At 45.1% G+C, this 20,824-nt stretch overlaps 1 protein-coding gene across 9 annotated transcripts in view; it reads right to left on the bottom strand.

The window, feature by feature from the left end:
- Nucleotides 1-20,824, bottom strand: part of Siz (Brefeldin-resistant Arf-GEF family protein schizo) — a 61,037-nt gene that overhangs the window by 29,621 nt on the left and 10,592 nt on the right. The window contains exon 2 of one of the 9 annotated variants that reach the window (XM_076826004.1): nt 11,066-11,153. The exons of 6 other annotated variants lie outside the window; for them this stretch is intronic. The gene's annotated coding sequence lies outside the window, so the exon portion shown is untranslated. Of the gene's footprint in view, nt 1-139; nt 2,768-11,065; nt 11,154-20,824 lie in introns of those variants that run through there. 2 more of the 9 variants (XM_076826001.1, XM_076826005.1) reach the window with 2 other exon arrangements.

The following is a 20,824-nucleotide window of genomic DNA, read 5'->3' as shown; positions in this document are numbered from 1 at the left end:
GTAGACATCCACCCACATGTATCGTAACAATTAAATAAAAATGATTATTAATCAAATATCAAAACTATTTCCCCATGTTCCATTAAAATTGGCAGACATTTCTTCTCCACCCAATTACCACATCTCTCATCGAACTTACTTAATCCTTCTGCTCTGAATACCTGACGTCCTTGCCGGTGAACAGTAGGGCCTTCGAAAGAATCCTAGAGGCCAATGTGGCGGTTCCCTTCGCCAGTGATCAGAAAGTGTATAAAACCAAAACGGTAGTGTCTAAAGGCGTGGAAACACGGTGTCTTCCACGCGATTTCGTCGCTCGAGGCGTATCACGCCCACGCGCTCGTTAGGTAATTAGATTTGGTGGACAGTTTCTAAATTGACGCCGACACCGTCGAAGCCTCGTGACGCACGGCTCGTGAATATAATGCGCGTCATTATCGCAGTTATATGGCTGCCAGGGCCAATAAACGTCGGAAGCTTCCTGAATCGATCGTTTCACTTCGATCCCCTTCGATAGTTCGATTCCTACTGTAGAAGGCGACTGGTGGGGGGTGGGGGAACTACTTCCTGCTGGAAATGGAGGAAATAAGCCGCAATTCCTCCTGAAAGAGATCTTCTGCTTTTAATTTTGCAAAGCGTCAATATCTTTTTTGGTCTCTTTGTCTCTGAGTTTTAAGGTGACTGTAGAATCGACAACCAGCTTCCGCTACCTTCTTTCACAGAGTCATGCTCATATTTGGTATCGCTGAAAATAATTCGATTACAGTTCACCTCTCCACGATTCCAAGTCCACGTAGAGGCGCTGTCATTCGATGGTCGTACTATATTCGATAATCGATAACGGGACGAGTCCCCTCCCTTCGGATCTTCTTCTGCCGATTTTAAACAACAGCAAGGTCTGGCTCCCTCTTCTTCCTCTCTGAATAAAATCACGAGGGACCAACCTGCAGCTGCCTCTATACCATGCAGCCACTTAATCCCCGCAAGAAATCTGCAATTTCAATCCGATCCAGTTATTAGGATCGTTTGGCGGCTCGAGGAGGCTGATGCTGCTCAAAAAGAGAATACCCTCCAACTATTTTTGCCTCGTCGAATTACAGCGTCGCTTTATCGCCAGATCATGGCAACTGCCTTTAACCATCGATAACCGCAATTTCATCCACTTATTTCCTCGCTGGGATTTCATGCTCTGTTTTGCCGGTCCCTGTTACTTTCTAACTCCCGGTGACTTCTTTCGCGCACAAACGATCGCGACGAGCTTATCCCGCTGTACCGCGTCGAACAAACCCGATTTTGCTCATCCATCCATCGCTTCGCACCTCCAAAAGCACTTTCGAAATTTTCTCTTCCGTCGACTCTTATCGACGTCCACTGTTCACTGTATCCACCTCCACAAGCTCGAGGCTATAATAAATACACTGGCGGGCGGTAATCGACACTCTTATCGTGAAACCACCTGACTCGTCGATTTCACTGGAAAAATTCAAGGTAAGTCTTTTTCGAAATTGGATGCAGTGACGAGTTTGGAAATTGGGTTGCTATGTTCCTCGGGCAGATACAGCGTGATTTTCGTGACGCGATCGAGCAGAAACGGCTCTCTGCGTGAAAGTCGCGAGCAAGCAGCGTCCTCCTCGCCCCCCTGCGCCGCGACTTTCCACGGGCGTGTAGCGCGAGAGCAAAACGCTCTATCGAGGCTTTAGCTGGCGTGTCCTTTGAACTTTGTAAGGAGCTTTCGCTGGATCTTCGATTTCACTAGTACAGCAGCGGTTTCGAATATCGAGAGACAAGTACGCAGGGTCTGCGCAGGGTTCGCCGATGGAGATTGGACTGAGCGTTAAATGCTGGTGTTGTAAGTGGAGTTGAAGCGAGAACTTGGAGGAATTCAGTCGACAGGCGAGTTGGTTGGCTTATGTAGAGCTAGGTGGTGCTTTGCAATTGGAAGGCTTTAAGATCTCTAGGGGCTGCACTCGTGGTGTGTTGATTCCTCCGGATTTTATTGATTTGCGAGTTGCGGGACGGCTGGACGGCTGGAGCACAAATGTCATTCGTTTCGAGCTGAATTCGAGGCCGGGAACTCCTTTGGAAACGGATTCAAAGTGGTGGAATTCCTTTGGAGCTGAATTCAAAGCGTTGAAATTCCTTTGGTGCCGAATTCAATGCGATGATATTCCTTTGGAGCCGAATTCGATGCGTTGAAATTCCTTTGGAACCGAAATCGACGCGTTGTAATTCCTTCGCAACCGAATTGAACGATTTAAAATGCGCTTGGAACCGAATCGAGAGCGTTGGAATTCCTTTGTGGAAGAACCAAGCGCGTCGCAATTCCGTATCATCAAACTGAACGCGCTTCCCACCCACACCACTTCACCTCGTGCACCTCCTACGTGCACTGCCTCCAAACACTCCCTTGATCCCCTTGAACCAAATCCAACCTACTCCCTCGAGTCTACATCACTCGCGCCGATATCCTTCACCAACTGGCATCCAGACCCACTTTTCCCTCAACCCGCGCGCCTCCTTTATCGCGATTCCACGCGCCAAATTCAAAAGCAACGCGCTCTGTCACTTCGCCCGGTGCCGAGCTCGCGCACCACTTCGAGCACGATGCACTGCCCGTTTCGAACTGTCACTGACAGTCCCCGCGACGGTATCCGGGGCCTTGGATGTCGATTTGGAGGTGGCGAGTGGCCTGGCGCCATCGAGAGCGTACGGAGCAACGAGGAGTGCGCGGTTTCGCGGTTGCTCGCGGTTTCAGCTTGACTGGCTCGTTCGTTAGCGCGGCCGCTCGCTCGTGGATGCTCGCGGCGATACCGACGGACGAGCCAGCCAACGAGCGGCGCGGCGGTACCCCACCTCCACGGGCAAGACGTGACGTGGGTCTTACGCGGGACTTGTGCAAGCCGTTGTACCAGCTCTAGCCAAACACCTTACGGTTCTCTTCGAACAATTACGAGCGCTGGACTTTGGGCTGCTCTTGGGGGCGGATTTGATCATGTTTCGGGACAGGAGTTTGATCATGTTTCGGGGGAAGAGTTTAATCACGCTTCGGAAGAAGAGCTTGATGATGTATCGGGGTATGAGTATCGTGATGTTTTAGGGAACGTGTTTGATCATGTTTCGAGGCAGGAGTTTCATCATGTTTCGGGGTTTGAGCGGTTTCACGTCTCGGACAGGTGGGAATTATTGGGAATAGTATATCGAGGATTAATGGGAATGGTCCGAGCGCGTCTGGAGTTCGCAGCAGACTCTAGCACCCACGGAATTCAGAATACAACCTCGATATTTAGCGTGGTATCGACACGACGAAGACGTCCCATCGCCGAAACTAAATGAAACTCGTCTGCTGATTGCTCGATTTGCAAGGGTTAATCCGCGGTTCCTTTGTCGACAGGGCCATCGAAAGCCTGTCTCTGACACGCGGAGGGGGGTGGTAGCGGGGGATCGTTTTTGCGGTTTACGATAGCCACGGTGATTTCTTTTCGATTTCGATCTCCTTTAATCGTAAATTGATCCTCTGGAAAAGTTCATGAAAAATATTCGAATGTCGAAGTGAATGTTCCCCATCTCATTTCAATATTAAAAAATAAGCGACTATCGTTCCTTTTATTAATGAAAAATACATAATAATTGATATCACGAAAGAAACGCAAAAGGAATGTAGCCGTCGAGTAGAAAATGTGTAACTACAACAGTAACAGCGAAGCACGATCGAAGATAACAGTAAAAACATGAACATTTCAATGCGTAGACACAGCCACGGGGACAGCAGTTCTGTTTCCCATTTGCTTTCGCTTGGCCCACGACTTTCACTCATTGTTACCGTATTCACGCTCGAATTCGCAGTGTGGACATCTCTGTGGGCCTCGATCGTGGACAGTCGTGTTGTGGAAAATGCATTTCAAAAATGGCCCCGAGTGGCATGGGCTATTTCCATAATTAGTGCCTCAAAAATGAAATCACTTATGTCATCGAAATTAATACCGTCTAATGGGGCAACTTTGACCACAAAACTAGATTTTAAAACAAATTCCTCTAGCATCTATTTTAGAACAGGTGTTACGTATTCTCACAAGAAAATGCGCTCAAGTGTCCCCCTCCGATTGTGCTGAAACTTCCTACGTTTTTAAGGGGTGAAACCACCCCTTAAAGTTTCGACCCAGAAGTGCTATCTCGAAAACCAGAGGAGATACATAAAAACTACAAATTGAAAGTTCTCATGGTTTTTTTTTATGTACGATAACACGGTACCAGCAAAGTATCAGAAGTACACTTTATTTACAACAACAAAAAATTTACAACTGATTCAAATTTATATAATAACAAAAATGACGAGCATTTTATTCCAAATCCGTTGGTACATATATTTATGAAATTCCCTCCTACAGTTTCGCAGATTTCAATTATTTATATCCCGAGGTTACAGAGATGAGCAAAGAATTGTTTATTTGTCTGAGAATAATAGGTACCGTTTGTTTTAAAATCTAGTTTTATGGTCCTTCGCTCGGCTATGTACAAGTGCTGCTCAAAAGAAACTTTCCAACATAGAGGCTGAAAAATGTCACCACTTGCCCAGTAGAAACTTCATGTTTGCGCAAGTTAGGTAAAGTTTGAGAACTTTAAAAAGAAAAAAAGCTCAGGAGAACTGCAGCTTCTCGAAACACCACCAAACTTCATCACCCCAACATTGTCAACTCTGCCACACACTTAGAAGTGCCTTGAATTTTCCAAGTCACCCTCGAGCACCTTCGAACGTCACCAAACAACCCCAAACGATTTCAAATCGCCCAGTCTCAAAGCCCTTCGAGTATTCCCTCCAACCACATTGCAGCCCTATCCCCCGAAACCTGCAACGTGGAAAAACTTCGGCGCGTGCTCGCCGAGCGGAAAATCAGTGAGCAACGCCGCGTGTCTTTACGTAACGAGGTCTGATTAGCTCGTACCAGGCGGAGACGGTCCGTCAATCTCGCGGCGAAAAGAGACTGGTGGGGTTGTTCTGCAACCTCTGGGCCACGAGGAAGGTCCGCGTGTAGCAGACAAGGGTCCGGTGGCAAAGAGCAGAGAAGAGTGAACGAACAAAGGGGGTGGGGCGGGGGGGGGGGGGGAAGCAAAGAGCGAGAGAACGCTGACTTTCGCTTCGGATTAGAATGTCTCGAGGAACGGGAGAGCCTGGCCTTTGCTCACCGACCATTTGCATTCGTGGAGGTTAATGGATCGCGGTAAAAAAGCGGCTCGATCCTATCCTTTAGATCTGAACGGCCATGCCGAGGACAAACACTGAGGATCCCACTGCTTGATTTGGTTTTTGATGATGACTTTGTCTGTTTACATTCTGTATGTATCAGAGATCCAAAATAACAGTTATTTTAAATAAAAAATATGGAAAAGTCATTGAGTAAAAATTTATTTTTATTTAAATGTAAACCAGTTATCGTTAAGTTTATAAGAAATTTCTTAAAAATTGAAATGGTTAAGAGATATTAATTTTTTAATAATTGTAGATATTTCTGGCTGCCAGTAACTATTATCGATGACGGAAATTTAATTCTCTTTACCAGTAACCAATATAAATGGTCCAAATTTTATTTTGGTTACCGATAATAACTGAGAATTGAATTCTACAATAGAATGGTTTTTTAGAGAAGGTGGAAGTGGTTTACGTTTTGTTAGTGTATGGATTGGAAAATGGCCCTGAGTTTTGCAATTAGTAGTTTTTAGTCCCCAGATCAGTTAGAAGTGTATTTAAAGTTCTAAAAAATAAAACAGCAATTTTGTAACACCCATCGCTATTCAGAAATCAAAGTACCACAGCCCCAGCCTTAATTCCAGCAAATAAAGTAATCTTCCCTTAACTGATCTCATTGAGCGTGTCCAAGAAACCGGCTTAATTTAATTCTCGAACCGTGTCAGGGCCGCAGTCCTCGTCCTTGGTCGTTTTCATTAACCTCGCCGTACAAACTACTGGGCGCAAAATATTCCAAATTGCCCTGAGAAACTGAACTCAAAAATCCGTCGCGGAATTAAAATTAAATAATATTAAAGGCAAAATGAAATAAAAAGCTTCACGAGGAACTACATTTTGAGTGTGCTTATTTAAAACTCAGAGAAATTACAAAATTCTTGAAATCGGATGAATTTTTTTATTTAAATAAACGAGACTCGTGGAGAAAGAGAGGAAAGCCGGGAAAACAAGGAAGCTGGCTCGCTCAGGTGGAATGGAATCGAGGTCGTGGTACGCGAGCTGTGAAACGAGCTTTAAGGCGCAATCGCAACGACCGTGTCGCCGTCTGCCCGGCCGTGATAATTGAAAAACCGTCTGCGCGGCGAACAGAGAAGGGGGAGGTCGGAATGAATGCAATATTGCATACAGCGATGCAGGCTTCGGAAAGATAAATCGAACGCGGTTGAGAGATTCGTCATGCGACGTGTGAAATCGCTACGTTCCAATGAATAAATAATGCCCTCGTTGACGACTGCTAGCAGCTTCTTTGAATTACTCTCTCGCTGTGCCTGATCCAGGGCATTGTTCCAGCGAACAAATTGCTTGAAATCCAATGAATTTCGGTCTATCGACTCGCATCGCGCTATTCCGCATTCGCGTGCCGCATTTTCAACTGTTCTTCTTTATTTGAAATTTTTAAGAAGGCTTCATTTTTTCGAAATTTTTATGAATCCTAATTTTTGCTTTACCAGTGACTAAAAATAAAATTTTCTTTGCAAATGAGGCGTGACTTTTCCCAAAGGGCATATTTCCATTTCTGATCTTGAAGGGATTTTTAATGGCGTCGGCTTCGTAATATTACGTTACTTCCCCCAGAAAAAAGGTCTTATTTCCAAGTTTGTCTGATGACAATATGTTGTTCTTTTGTATATTTTTGACGATGGTAAAAATATTCTGTTTTGAAGGAGGACGCAAATTTTCCAGCTGACAGATTTGTCGAGGAGCAATGGTAAACGGTGCTGTTTGCGTGTTTGTGGAGAGATCATTGTTATCGCGCGCGGATATGTTCGTCGGAGTCACGTGCGACGGGTGAAAGTAACACGGGAACGTGGAAAACTCTAATGACAATAATGTACGCAATTTCCGGGCCTCCTACGATACAGGCTGTTTTCCCGATGGAACTCTCTACGCCCATTGCGACCTGCATCACTGGTTCGAGAAATTTCTAACGTGAAGGGTACAGAAAGAATAGTTACAATTATTCAATCTACGCGTCTATCTAATCTAGATCGACGGCAATTCGACGATAAACACAGTTTGCATAATTTATCTCGAACTTGATCTTTGGTATCGAAATATCTGCGGACACCTTGTATAATTAAGAGCAGTAGAAATGGAAGATGAACCATGCAACACAGACGAAGAATTTAAAGATTCGGTTTATGAAGCGCAGAGAGGCGCGAAGCTCCGCCCACAAGGGACACCGCACGATCCAGCCTGAAACTTTGACAACGTTTTGGGGGAAAACGGTCCGTTTTAAAAACACGGTTACTTTGGAACTTTTCTTTATCTTAACAAATGGAATCCATAGAAATTAAGAAAATTCAGATTAATAAATTTGGAGTATATAGTCAGTTACCATAGCCTTCTGCGTTCCGTTTTGTTCTAAAAAATTTTAAGGTCGGTTCTCATCACCCGCGAGCAGAAAGAGCGGCCTACAAAGGGTCCAGTAAACAGATGTATTATGCATAACACGAAACGTTACTCCGCGAATCTTTCTTCCCACCCTCCCGCAATTTATGCCTGCCCACGAGTGATCCCCGCTCTGAATTCGCGGACGCGAGACTGCCAGCGAGGTTTCGATTAGCATGTTGGCTCTCGCCGATGGAAATCGTCCGATATCCCGATGATCATCGCGCGGACGGGGCCCCGCGGCGCTCTATTTTGATATGAAAAGAGAAAACGCGGACGGAGCGCGCGCGCGGCTGGAAACGCGGCTAAAATTGTCCAAAGTTGACTTCGGGCCAACTTTTGGGGGGATATCGTTGCATCGCCTCGGAAAATTCATCGTTTTCGATAGAATCGTCTGCTTGCTTCTTCCTGGCGGGAAATTTGAATTCGCTAAGTTCGACGTACCGCGTTAACGCTGCAAACCTTTTTAATTTTTGCACTTACAGTGCTTTCTACGTGGACTCTTCAATTAGTAAACAGAGTGGGATTTTACAAATTTATTTAAGAAAAAGCGGTTTTTAAACTCGCTTTTTAAAAACTGACAAAACGTAAAACTGAGTGCGTGGACTTGTTATTTCCCTTTCCGTTTCTTTTTAATTGAAAGCCGCGTTGACTCGCACGATAATTTCAGCCGCGCTAATTGCCGAAATTGTCGGGTCTGGCGGATTTAGTAAAACGTAACAGGCAAAGAGCACTTTCTCTTCCTGTTCCACATAAAAGATCCGAGCAGCGCCCGAGTTTTTTTGTCTTCTCGAAGACGGAAAATCGAGGAGTGACGAAGGAGCGTGGCGTGGACGTAATCGATCGCTGGCCGCGAATCGACGACAGGAAGCGTGGCAAATTGCGTCAATCTTCGCGTCAGGTACACGCATATTTTGCTCCTAAGTGAACGACAATTGCAGGAGAAAAGCGTGACACGGACTTTCCAGCTTTTTAGTTTAAATCGATGACCTAATGCGTCGAGTGCTTTCGAGGGATTATCTTTAGAGACCGGGGAGATAAAGCGTAGATTAAACCGATTAAATTCGATGTTACGTGTGATTCCAGAAATAACGAGCCATTAGCGGAATCCAGGTGTTCGCAGCGGAAATCGCGATTCGATTTGGAAATAGATTGGTATTACAGAGGTGATAATTTTAAATTGAATTTCTTGTGATTTTAATTGACACCGCGTCGATCTTAACTAAAACATTTGGTGACTAATTCTGTACCGTATAAAATTTTCAAAGTTGAGTTGCAATTTTCTTCTGACCCCTTTATACCCTTTTTAGAATCCTTTGACAGTTCCAGGTTCGTGGATTATGGGCTTTTTGCTGACGTGGCAGCTTGGACCACTGAAAAATGCAATTTATGGGATTGCTCAGGCCTCTTCCCAAGGTTTTCAGGCGCGCTAGGAATCGAAGCAGCCGCGAATCTGATCACAATCTCGTCCCACCCCCTTGCTATCTACCTGGGGCACGCGAGGTCTCTTGTCTAACAAGCTCTCAGCGAGCAACAATTGAAGCAACCACTAGGATCTTTTTAACGGGGCGACGCTAAGCGATCGTTTCGCGAAGATTACGGTTGCACCGGTGTTTAAGGAAGAGAACTGTCTCACTTTCTGCTCTATTATCCGCTTCCTAGTAGCGCAGACGCCTATCCCCGTGTAAACGACCGATTCTCACAACGTTTACGCGTCGTCGCGGCGCATGGAGTGCTCGTGAAAACAGGCGAGCGGGTTTTAATCCTCGGATCTGCTTTTGGCAGGTGGAGGGTAATGTGGCTTCATTTTTGTAGTAAAGAAGAAGGGGACTTGTTTTTTTTTCAACTATTACGGCAACTGGGCTACGAAATGGCACTTGGTAGCGCAAATTGGGTGGTAACTAATTTCCACACCAAAATTCTACCAAATTTCCATCTGAGAATTCTACTAAATTTCCCTCTCAGAATAGTACCCAATTTCCACTCCACACAGCCACACCACATTTCTTTCCTCCAAAGATCCATCATCCAAGCCTCGATCCCTAAGTAAAGAAATTTGCGATCGCTTCGCGAGGTAGCAACGGCGCGCAGTGTGATACGAATAAAATATCAGCTTGTTTCCAGCAAATCTGCCACTTTCCAATGCTCGCTTCTGCCGCGGAAATTTTCGAAAGCGCCAAGCAACTCGGTTTGTATCGACCGCCGATGGCGTTGTAAGACGCTGGTGGCCATTGACGACAAGGAAAGAGGAAAAGGGAAGAGGGGAGGGGAGAAGAAAAAGGCGGGAAAATGACCTTGCCTCGTAGCGGCGACAACTATGGAGCTGACCTAGTCACGACGGACCATTCACCGATCTGATTACTTACAAACGAGAATCATGGCGGGTGCTGACTGTTCTCACGCGAGAACCCGAGAAAAAATCTTAAAAAAATTTAAATTTTGATTTTTAATTTCTGGGATATGGAAGGAAGATTACCCCTATGTGACTCGAAGTAACTTAAAGCTGGGTCCCTACTGAAAACGAAAAATCCCAAAGTGATACTAAATTCAAGAAAACACTGATGCCTTTCAACTCCATTTCCCTAGCCTCGCACCAAGCCAACTCCTTTTTTCCTCTCTCAAGCTACCACGAGTCAATAGACTGTTCACTCCGCCGTAAACAGTACCAAACAATCAAGATCAATGTACAACCACGTTATTAGGCGACGCATAGAAGCTATCAACAGTAACCACGAAGAAGCAAATGAACTGGTGAACCCGACAGGCTGCGTGGCCTGCTCGCGGCGCAATTAAACCTCCTCTTCCCCCCCCCCCCCGTCTAAACTAATCCCATCTTTCCCACGAAATTATAACACGTAACGTAGTTTCGCGGGCCGCGGCTCATTGTGTTACGCCTTCGCGTGGGGTGGATCATAACGAAAGCAGTAATTACGAAAGTGGCCTGGGTCCAAAAATCTGGGGAAATCGAGCGCACCACTTTTATTACGCTTTTAATACACGTGGATGTAAAAGTCGAGGGAGATTGAGAGGGGAAACTAGTTTAGTTTAACACTTTGAATGGCGTGGGCGTGTTTCCACGCCGAGGGACGTTTTCACGTTGACGTTCTTGAAGGGACATTTTTCAGAACCTTAGGTTTTTTAATATACCCGGCAGGTTTCCATGTAGCTTAGATACTGCGTTGAGGGATAGGAGAGATAGTTTCCTGAGGAAAGTTCGTCGAACTGCGAGTGCAAGGTGTTTCAGAGGCGTTCGAGATGTGGGAGTTGGAGTGTTTCGAAGAGTCGCGCGCGTGTGGGAGAGGTGAATGGGAGTCGGTGTGGGTGTGATAGACAGATCGTCTGGGGGACGTTGCTGTTGAGAGTAGTGAACTGAGTTGGAGAACCGACTAGACGCGGAGGGTTTCGTTTTACGTATGTATATCTGAGACCACTACTCACTTTACACGCTGGTTTCTCAGCAGTTCACATCGTGCGCGATCGTGACATCGTGGGAGTCTATTTTCTACCGAACTCGTCGATGGCTTACCTGTAACAGAGAGAATAACACGATCGTTAAATGGCTTGGCGAAAAATGGATATTTGCAACACATAACACCCCTGATTAACCGTTCCTTTAAAAAGAATCAAACGCAACTTCAGGGACTCCAATACACAGGGTAGCAAAAATATTCAGATACTTGAGGAAATACAACAGAAACACCTTTAATTACCCCCTCTATTATAAACAACCAGAAACAACGATGCAAATGGATTTGCAGAAGCTTTATTCTCGACGTGGGAACCCGCCTTAAATTTGGCGCGAAATTCAAACCCAAATCAGCGCGAACACTTCCTACACCTCTAAAAACCCTATAAAAAGAACGACCCACTTTGACTAATTCGAGTGATTCATCGGCTTGAAACTCTTATTCCCGCCTGCCAATAATTTATGCCGAAGCCGCTGATAAGCCAGAAGCCTCGAGGACCTCGACGCCAAGTACGAAAGAATTACCCTATCGATGACTAATTGGCGGTCGGACCGCCATGCTCGGGCAGATAGCGGTAAGGCAGCAGTTTACCTGTAGTTGCATTTCCGATGGATCACGTCCAGGAGGCACATGACGGCGCGCGGGAGCTGGTCGATCGAGCGACAACAAGACAAACAGGCGTGCTCGGAGCGCGTCGACTCTGTGCGCGGCGTCGTGTCACACGAGCCTCCGAAAAAATGGAGAAAAATCGAGACAAAAAAGGAGGAAGAATAAGAAAGAAGCAGCGAGAAGAAGCACGCCACGCCGTTATCTTATCTGCTCTGACGGAGGCGATATATGTATTGTCCTCGCGAGCTCCTCGGCTCGAAGTCACGCTCGGGATCCAGAGGCGGATCGACGGAGGATCGAGGCGAACGAATCTTGCCTTTCAATCGAGAAGAATAGAGCGCAGTAGAGGGGATATTTGATAGGGATTCTGCGAGCAAGAATATTGATACGCGTATAGTGGTGTTGTATCCTGATACTGGTGGGTTCAGTGAGAGGGACTCTTTTTGAAGAGTTTGGTGACTGGAGGCTGTGGAAATTGAATCTGTGATTTGGGTTCTGTGTACAGTACCGGACAAAAAAGTTACACTTTCTCGAATATTTGAGAATATTTATCGCGTCACTCTTACATTTGATAATATTATCAAATCTAGTCGCTGTACGTAGGTACAATTTTTCATAACAATGTGATTGATAAAATGCTGGGTATACAGCTTAATTTTTTCAAGATAGCGAGCCACTCATTCTTGCAATAATATCGTCATGGTACTAATGAAAGTGATAACGTGTTTATTATTCACGCGAGGCAATAAATATTTCCAGGACGTACTGTAGTTTGTGATACATGACAGAAGTGTTTATACATTTTACGTTTTATGTACTAAAGACGATAAATAATTATAACGTGAAAGTGGAACCAAAATTCATTTAGGCAAGGAGAAAATACAGCCACTTTATCTCCCTATATTTGTAACTATCGATTTCACTGGAACACTTCAGTTTTTATCTCCGCTGTCTTATCACATTATCAAATAATAGAATGTCATCGTTCCGTTCCCATTATAGTCGCGTCCAGTAAATAACATCCGCTATCCGCGATTTTACGTAACGTAAACCGCATTGAACAACAATATTATATCGATGGTAACGATCATCATTTCATTCTATGCCTCGTTAACTATCGACGTTGGATTCGAAGACAAATTTTCAATGAAATTTTCCACGTACCGGATCACCGAGTCACGTTTCCAAACGCCTACCGTTCGCAAATAAATTATCGGCTTATAATCCGGCGATATTGCATTATTACTGGTGCACAAGGTCCGACGATTGTTCGATACGGTGTATCGTCGCTGATAAGTACAATACAGCTAATTACGCCCCCGAATCCTCCTCCTCCCACCAATGACGCAAATCGAATAATTATTATCGTCAAACGCCAGTCGACGAACACAACGTCCGCGGGATAATCGATACCATCGGTGCAACGCCAATCGACATCCAAACACAAGTGAAGCCAACTGTATTAATATTTAACTACTAACTCGAAAAAAGAAACTTGTTTTAAATATTCTAAATAAATTTAGCGAAGATTCTGAATTTTCATGAAAGTAAACGACCCCTGTTATTTAAACCGCCCACAAAATTTCGAAAAAAAAAACTCTTTTTTATGTATACCTCGAGCAAGGTCACGTGATATATTATTCTAAATAAATTTAGCGACCCCTGTAATTTAAATCGTTAAGAACTTCTAGTTAACTTTTCGAGAAGTGCCACCGCAATAATAACGGGAGCAAACATCGAGGTCGACCGATGGTTTATTGATTAAATATCAATGACGAGGAGCAACAGCTCGCGGTGACAACGACACGTAGAGCCTATGTGTTCCAAGGGATTTCGATCGGCAAATATTGTTCCGCAGCTCTGATTGCTGAAACGTGGCTGTCGCGAATAAAAGCGGGGCTAGCAGCAGCGGAATGTCGCTCGCAATAAAAACAGAAAGTTTTTCCTCCATTATACATTCGAAAATGGCCATCGATTGGCGCTGCGCGAGGGTAGAGGAAAAGGAGGCATAATTGCACGGGGGCGAATCGCTTAGCTGTGAGATAACTTTGTGCGTTTGACGGGAAACGTGTCGTGTAGCTGTTTCGCGAAAATTATATGGTGCCACCCCCGTGGCACGAAACGCGAGGGTGTACACCGAGGGTTACAAAGCCTTCGCCGATCAATATACCACCGTCTGTCGATTTGTTTCCCATGAACTTTGTCGCGCGCGCTGTGCAACGAACTTGTAACATTTTCCACTTCATTTAACCCTAAACTGCGCGGTTTCCAAACAGCTTTAAGTTTAATTCGCAAGGAAACGATTCCACCCCGAAATATAAGTTTTTCCATGTTTTTGAAATATTTTGGGGATGAATGTCGATTAGGGAAAATGTTTATACGATTTTTTTTAACTGTTTTCGAGTGCAGAGCCCCGTAAACGGAACGCCCTGTATATAACGGAGGAATTAAAGACGCGGTCCTTTCCAAGCCACTTAGCTCGCCGCCATTTGCCAAACGTGACGGCGAAACGCATGACCGACGTATAAAATGCAAGTGAAGGGAGGGTTGCAGGCGAGTAATGGCGAATGATTCGAGGGGACGGATGGGGTCGAAAAAGGAGCAGCCGAAAATCAATAGCACCCATTCCTGCGACTTCTCCACGTGCTCCCTGCCGCCCTTAGGTACCAAACACCGCCACGTTCCCTCCAATTTCCTTCAATTGTTCCGATAATTCTCACGGGCGGCTGGATTTATTGCTCCAACCTGGATATTCCAATTAAGCCCCTTCGATACCAACCTTCTAATTTCGCTCCAGAACGATTCCAATATTTTGTATGTTGCTGTAACGAATATTCGAATATTCTAAGTATTCGAATGCCAGTAGAATTCGAATAATTCGGTAAGCTTAATCTCGCTGCTGCAATTATGTGATCGGTGGCTTCGATGGTGGACGAAAGAATGGAAGCGGATTATTTTAACGTTTCTAGACGACGACAAGTGTCTCGAGATCGTCCGGGGAAACTTGAAACCGTGCCAATCCTCGAAACCGAGTTCCACCGTTGCATAATAAAACAATTGCCCCCGGTGGAAAAGGGCCAATGTCAATATCCAATGCGTGGGCTCGTTCAGCTGACCATTTGCAGTTGGATTTGGACTACTACGACGCTTCCACGTGAAGTACTAATAACGACTGTGTTGCGTTAAAACACACACACACACACACAAGGAATTCAGCGATGAATAGGGAAGTTTATTAATTACGCAATGTGGTTCAGCTGATTCCTGCTGCTTTGATATCTAATTCTGAAGGTAAGGCGATAGAGCCGAAGCTAAAGAATACACAGAAGAATCTAGGACAAGTCTAGGAAGCATAAAAAGTTGAAGAGTCGAAGCTACAGGATACACAGAAGAATCTAGGACAAGAAGACAGTTCATTCTAAAATAAAGACTTGTGGTTCCACTATTACAACAGTTAACTATGAAACTATTGCGAATTACCCACTGTCATAAAAAAAAACCACACATAGTATACTCCCTCAAAGTCACATGTCAGTATAGAAGTTTAAGGAAAGTGGACACAAAAAGTGAAAACCAACATCCCTAAAAAGTTGATGAAAATTCACCAGAAAGTGTAAGCAAATCACCACTTACCCTCCAGTCTCCAAAGAGCCTAAAGCAGTGTATCCCTACCTTTTTTGAGTCGAATAACCTGCGACCCCTTCCCCCCAATATAGAGCAAGATAAATTTAATAAGCTAAAAAAACACATTAAAAATAGGTATTTCAGAAAATAATAATAAAAAGACACCTCGCAACACCACAGGTTGTGAATTACTGTCCTAAAGAATGACGAGCACCCTAGCCGCAACAATATCGGCTTCTAAAAACCCGCGGGGGCTAAACTCGCCACTGAAAGCGCGCCGCGAACAAAACCATTCCTTTTATCCATCTATTTTTCAGCGCGCGGCGTATCCACTTCGCCATGCTCGTTGCTGAAGAGGATGGAAGGGCTGCGTTCGAGGGCCTCGGCACTTTCTCGCGCACTATTTTCGCGTGACGCGACCTGCTATTTTCGTAGACGCGCGGCGAGTCGAGGGAAGAGGGTTGACGAGGGCTGACAATAGGACGGCCTACCCCCGTCGGGGGCACATGCTCGCAATCGATAGTAGCCGGACGTGTGGATTTCAGGTTACACGCACCCCTCGTTCCACGGGGATTCCTCAAGGTCGATAAATAATTCAAGGGGCTGATCGGCGGTCGTTGCATATCCCTGGTCCCCACGGACGCAGCATCCCCTCGCCTAGGGAAAAGGGGATGAAGAAGCTCAACGACGATTCGATGTGGACCAGGCTGCTGTATTAGCGTCGCAGATGCGCGAAATCGATCGTCGACAGGTGCTGCGGGCAACTGGGGGATGAAGCGAGCCATCTTATAGACAGTTCTCTGCTTTATTTCCAGGAAAATGGAGTTGGGCTCCTCCGAGGCGAATATTGGTCCCTGGCTTTTGATAGGGTGGGAAGGATCCCTCTCTCTATCGACAGGTGCTCCCATCGAGGAGTTGGGAAATAAAGCTAAGAGATCCCGATCTGAAAATATTAATTCACTGCTCTAGCCCCCGTAAGATCGTGGAATGGTTTTACTAGGATGCAGGTGAAGTGGTCGACAGGTGAGGCGAGCTGCAGCTGCGGGATCGCCGTGGAGAATCGCGCTCTCTAATCGAGACGAAGGAGCCAAGGTGCCGCCCGTTGGAGCGCCGGTGGCTGACGTTTCCAGCGACGCGAAGCCGCCTTCTACGGTCATTTCCGAAGCCGCAGACCGCGCCACACGCGTCTACTCGAGCACGCGTGTGGTAAACTCCGCCGTCTCGCCTCCGGATCGGTAAAAAGCGCCGTTCCGCGCTCCGTTACTCGCCGCGGATACAGCAAGAAATAATAATTCAGCCAACGGTGGCTTCCGAGGCGTTAATGTTATTAGAGTGTACGAAGGAAAAACTGCTGTATATCCTCGTATGGTGGAGGCATGAGCCAGCGGCCATCTTTGCACAGCAGAGTTGCACGATCAAAGAATATTGCCTCTTTTCAAGCCTCTAGCTTACTGTTACTGCAACTTGTGCGTAGAATTATAATTGATAATTTATTAAACAATAGTTTTTGCAATTTTCTCGTCAGCGGGGATTTTAATGGAAAAGATTCTGTTTGCATACGTTAAGAATGTTGAAAGAGTGGTTACTATAATGTGGCAATGAAAGGTATTCCATAACGATAAATATTCATGCATTACTGTAACGAGCACAACGCCAGCGATGTAATTTGCATAGCGTCGCGATTAATCGAGCCGAGCGAGTAGAGGAATGAATGACTCTTTTTTTCAATCATACACCCGATCTCTGTTGGTATCTATGAAAGATATCGAATCGTTCGCCTAACGGTTTGCATACCAACCGCGAGGTTGCTCCACCTTTCACGAAACCGCCGATCTACTCCCGGAACTGTTTAATCGAACGAGACAGGATTTATGCTATATTTTAAAGAAATTCCATTCGAGCTCCCTTTGGGGAGGCTCATTCAGCCCTCTGTGAATGGACAAGTTCTGAGGGAGGGAATGGCGAGTTTTCGTGATACCAGTGTGGCTATGGAGGAGACAAAGAGAGTGGAGTGTTAACTATTTTCTGCGTGCCACGTGATTAATGAAAATTGGGCCGCGCCCGTTTATTATTCGGAGAAAAAGCGCGAACAATGGCCGAGCAATGGGCCTGCACAGGACGCAGGAAATGAAGGGGCAAATGTTAATGGCAAAGTGTGGATGACGAGGAAAAGGAACGGTTTCAGTGAAACGAACGCGATATTTAATAAAGGTTCGAGCTAAAATAGAAGGTATCGCTGTTGCTGTTAAGAATATTCGAATACCAGTGGAATTGGAATAATTCTAATATTTCGGAGTATTCAAATATTCAAAACAATTCGAATAGTACAACTATTGAAATATATACAGCTGTACTCTGGCCCTCCAGAGTAGGGAATAAAATTGCACTGACAACGAGGGTGTATCAACCCAAACTTAGATTACAGTAACTGAAGAGTACCGAAAATAGATACTCAATGGTGGAAAATATAAATAAAAGTTTTTCAAGTAGTTGATCGCACAGCGATACCCCAGTCCCGTTTCGCGTTCTTTCAATTACCAGCAGTGGGAATTGACACGGCGATCCTTTTACCTAGCCGTAACCACGGCCCACGCGAGATTAAATGGCAGCTCGTGTAATCACGCGAATAAACCAGTTTCTGTAGCTGGTCGGTGTTTGTCGCGCGTGTGCTAGATAGCGTTTAACGCCCGTCGCGATTCGGATTAGAGGCTCGTCGCTCGGGGAGGAAATGGAATTTAATGTCCCCGATCATCTCGTTTCGATCCAGCCAACAGGTTCCCTGAGAGCGTCCAAGCCGCGCTTAACGACGTTGAAAGAAAAATAACCTGTGACATTTTTACTGACGAGTAGGCGGGCGTTTGATCCACCGGATATCGGACACGAACAACTACTTACAAACACGTACACCTAGCAGTAGAGTTGCAGGGAAGCTTTCTAGAACACTATAAAACCGCGCGCAGGGCGTGAAGACACGCCGGCGCCAGACGGAGCATTAAAGGCGGATTCACACGGCGCCGTCAGTGCCAGTGGTGCAGAACATATCATTTCCCTGTTTCCACGCTTTTCAGGCGCTGACACTGACAGTGATATATATATATATGAACCCGCCTTTAGGCAGAGCTTTGATGACGTACTGTGGTGAAGGAAGCTAGAGGGGAATGGAGATTTGAAGTGAAGTTTCTTTTTGAGAATTCAGAGAGGGGATAGGAAAACTTTGCGGTGCAATAGATTCTCAAGTAACCATAACAAGTGGGTATAGTAGCCTACAGAGTTAAGTGCCGATGTTAAATAAAGAAAAGGGACTGTATCACTGAAGCGCTTCCTTCTCAGACTTCCTCAACCACGTTTCCTTACAATCTCGCTACATCTCCATAGCTCCACCACCAGCGCAAGCAGCCAGCATCTGCAAAGTGTTGAGCAGCCGTCGCGCTGTCCCCATCGAGACACACAGAGGGAACGAAAGAAGACAGACAGGGAGCCTAGCTCCCTCGTAGCGAGAACAGTTGGACAGACTTTCGGGGATGCGTTACGTACGTGATGATCTCTCGGGCGGCCGAAGAGGCGCTGGAGGGACGTCCTATGGACGCCTACGCCTAGCTGCACGTGCGACTTCGGCGAGCGCGCGCACCGGGAAACAGGGACACCGTTCGCAGGTGTGCCCCGCGATCCGCGGGCCCCTGTACGTGTGATGGAAGAACGGCGGGCGGGGGTGAAGGAAGTGACAAGCGTGCTCCAGGAGGGCAAAGAGACAGAGGGAGGCAAGGGTGGGAAGATGGACGACGCCGAGTTTCGCCGAGGTGCGCGTGAATGGCGAGAGCCACGACAGCCCGTGAATCGTTAGAGCCAGCACTGGAACTGCAGACGCCTAGCCGAGGGGACGAGGAAGCGTCGCGACGCCCATACCACCGAGCCTGCGCCGTCGCCCGCGTCCCTTTCTCCCCCGCCGATTTCACTAACCCCTCTGTCCAGGGCGTCCACGCATCGCCGCACAGTGGTCCGATGCATAGAGGAGAAAGTGGAGAAAAAAATCCTAACTTCGGCATTTCTAAATATTTTTTAATTATTTATTAAACTTAATATAATATTAAAGAAATAATTTAATATCACTTTTTTACACATAAAATGTGTAATTTTATTAAATTTTATAAAATGGGTAATTAGGCGTTATAAACTAACATTTTAACGTACGTAAATTATACATTACTTTATATACACTATTTTATTAACGATTATGTTAGAAGGGTAACATTTATTTTTTTATTCCAGTACCTTCTTATAACTGGGAAATATATCGTGGCCAATATCTGCAGTTGCTTTCCTGAGAGTATTGTATTGGTACTTGGTCAGTTTCATTTGAGTTATTAGTGCCAGAGCAGAATCAGCATCAAAGGCCCTAGTATTAGCTTCCGGAGCAGATGAAGTAGCAGCACCGTCGATAAGGTCCTGGGAAAACGAGTCTCGGTGCTCGCTTACTTTGTACTTCTTCGCTCGATCACAACAGTCTTCAAAATTTTTCCTCGGCCTGCCTTCGCTATTTGCAGATAAATCCACAGTTTGTAAATCGACACTTACTAAATTTACCACAAAGACACCTTCCAACCAATCGCAGTATTTTTTATAAAACTTCGCTCTAATACGGTGTACTGACAGAAGTCAAGTTCAACTGTGGTGAAAATCTTTTATTAATTTCATCCACTATTTTATTAATGTGATCGTCTTCGAAAATCGAATAATTTTCGTGTAAGAAGTGTTCAAATGATTTATTCGCGTGGAAGAAAACTTCGCAGTACCTTTCTACGTACCTTTCTTTACGGCTCGAAAACGTGATTTCGGTTATGTATTTTGAAAACTATTTACGTCATGCATAAGCCGAGACTATATCCGTTTATAATACATAATTCATTTGATTATAAACGTCCCCAAAACTAAAAGGAAAATGTCGAAACTTTGGTTTCAGAAAGCTGTCAGAATCTCGCTAGAATATGAAAGGTCTGCTTCAGATGCATTTTACTTCCGTATTAAAGAGAAAAACATATATCCCTTTTCATAGCAAGATAGATTGGTTCATTGTCTTCCAGAAAATAATAATCGATACCTAAAATTTTTAAGTTTTTTTTTAGAAGTTGGAAGGATTAGTTTAATAGTTGACGCGTTTCGTCGTTTTGAAAAAAAAAAATGCAATTGGTCGGAATAGCAAAAAAAAAATAATAAAGATCGTTTTTTAAATTTGTTTTTGCAATTCCGACCAATTGCAATTTTTTTCGAAACGACGTAACACGTCACTTACCAAACTAATCCTTCTAGCATCTAAAAAAAAACTCTACTCGTTTGGACCAATTTTAAATATGTTATGCGATTTTGAAGAGTGTACGACTTTGGGTGTGAGCCACTGTAGCTCCTAAAGTACAAGAGACAGAAGAAAAGGTTTCAGACAAAAGTTTAATGGCGCACTAAGCGATGTAAACTTGCGTTAACAGAATTTTGAAAAAAATAAATA

This window comes from Andrena cerasifolii, chromosome 13, assembly GCF_050908995.1.
Source record: "Andrena cerasifolii isolate SP2316 chromosome 13, iyAndCera1_principal, whole genome shotgun sequence".
NCBI classification, from domain to species: domain Eukaryota; kingdom Metazoa; phylum Arthropoda; class Insecta; order Hymenoptera; family Andrenidae; genus Andrena; species Andrena cerasifolii.
The sequence above is the reverse complement of the archived record's forward strand: the minus strand, read 5'-3'. Positions and strand labels throughout refer to the sequence as shown.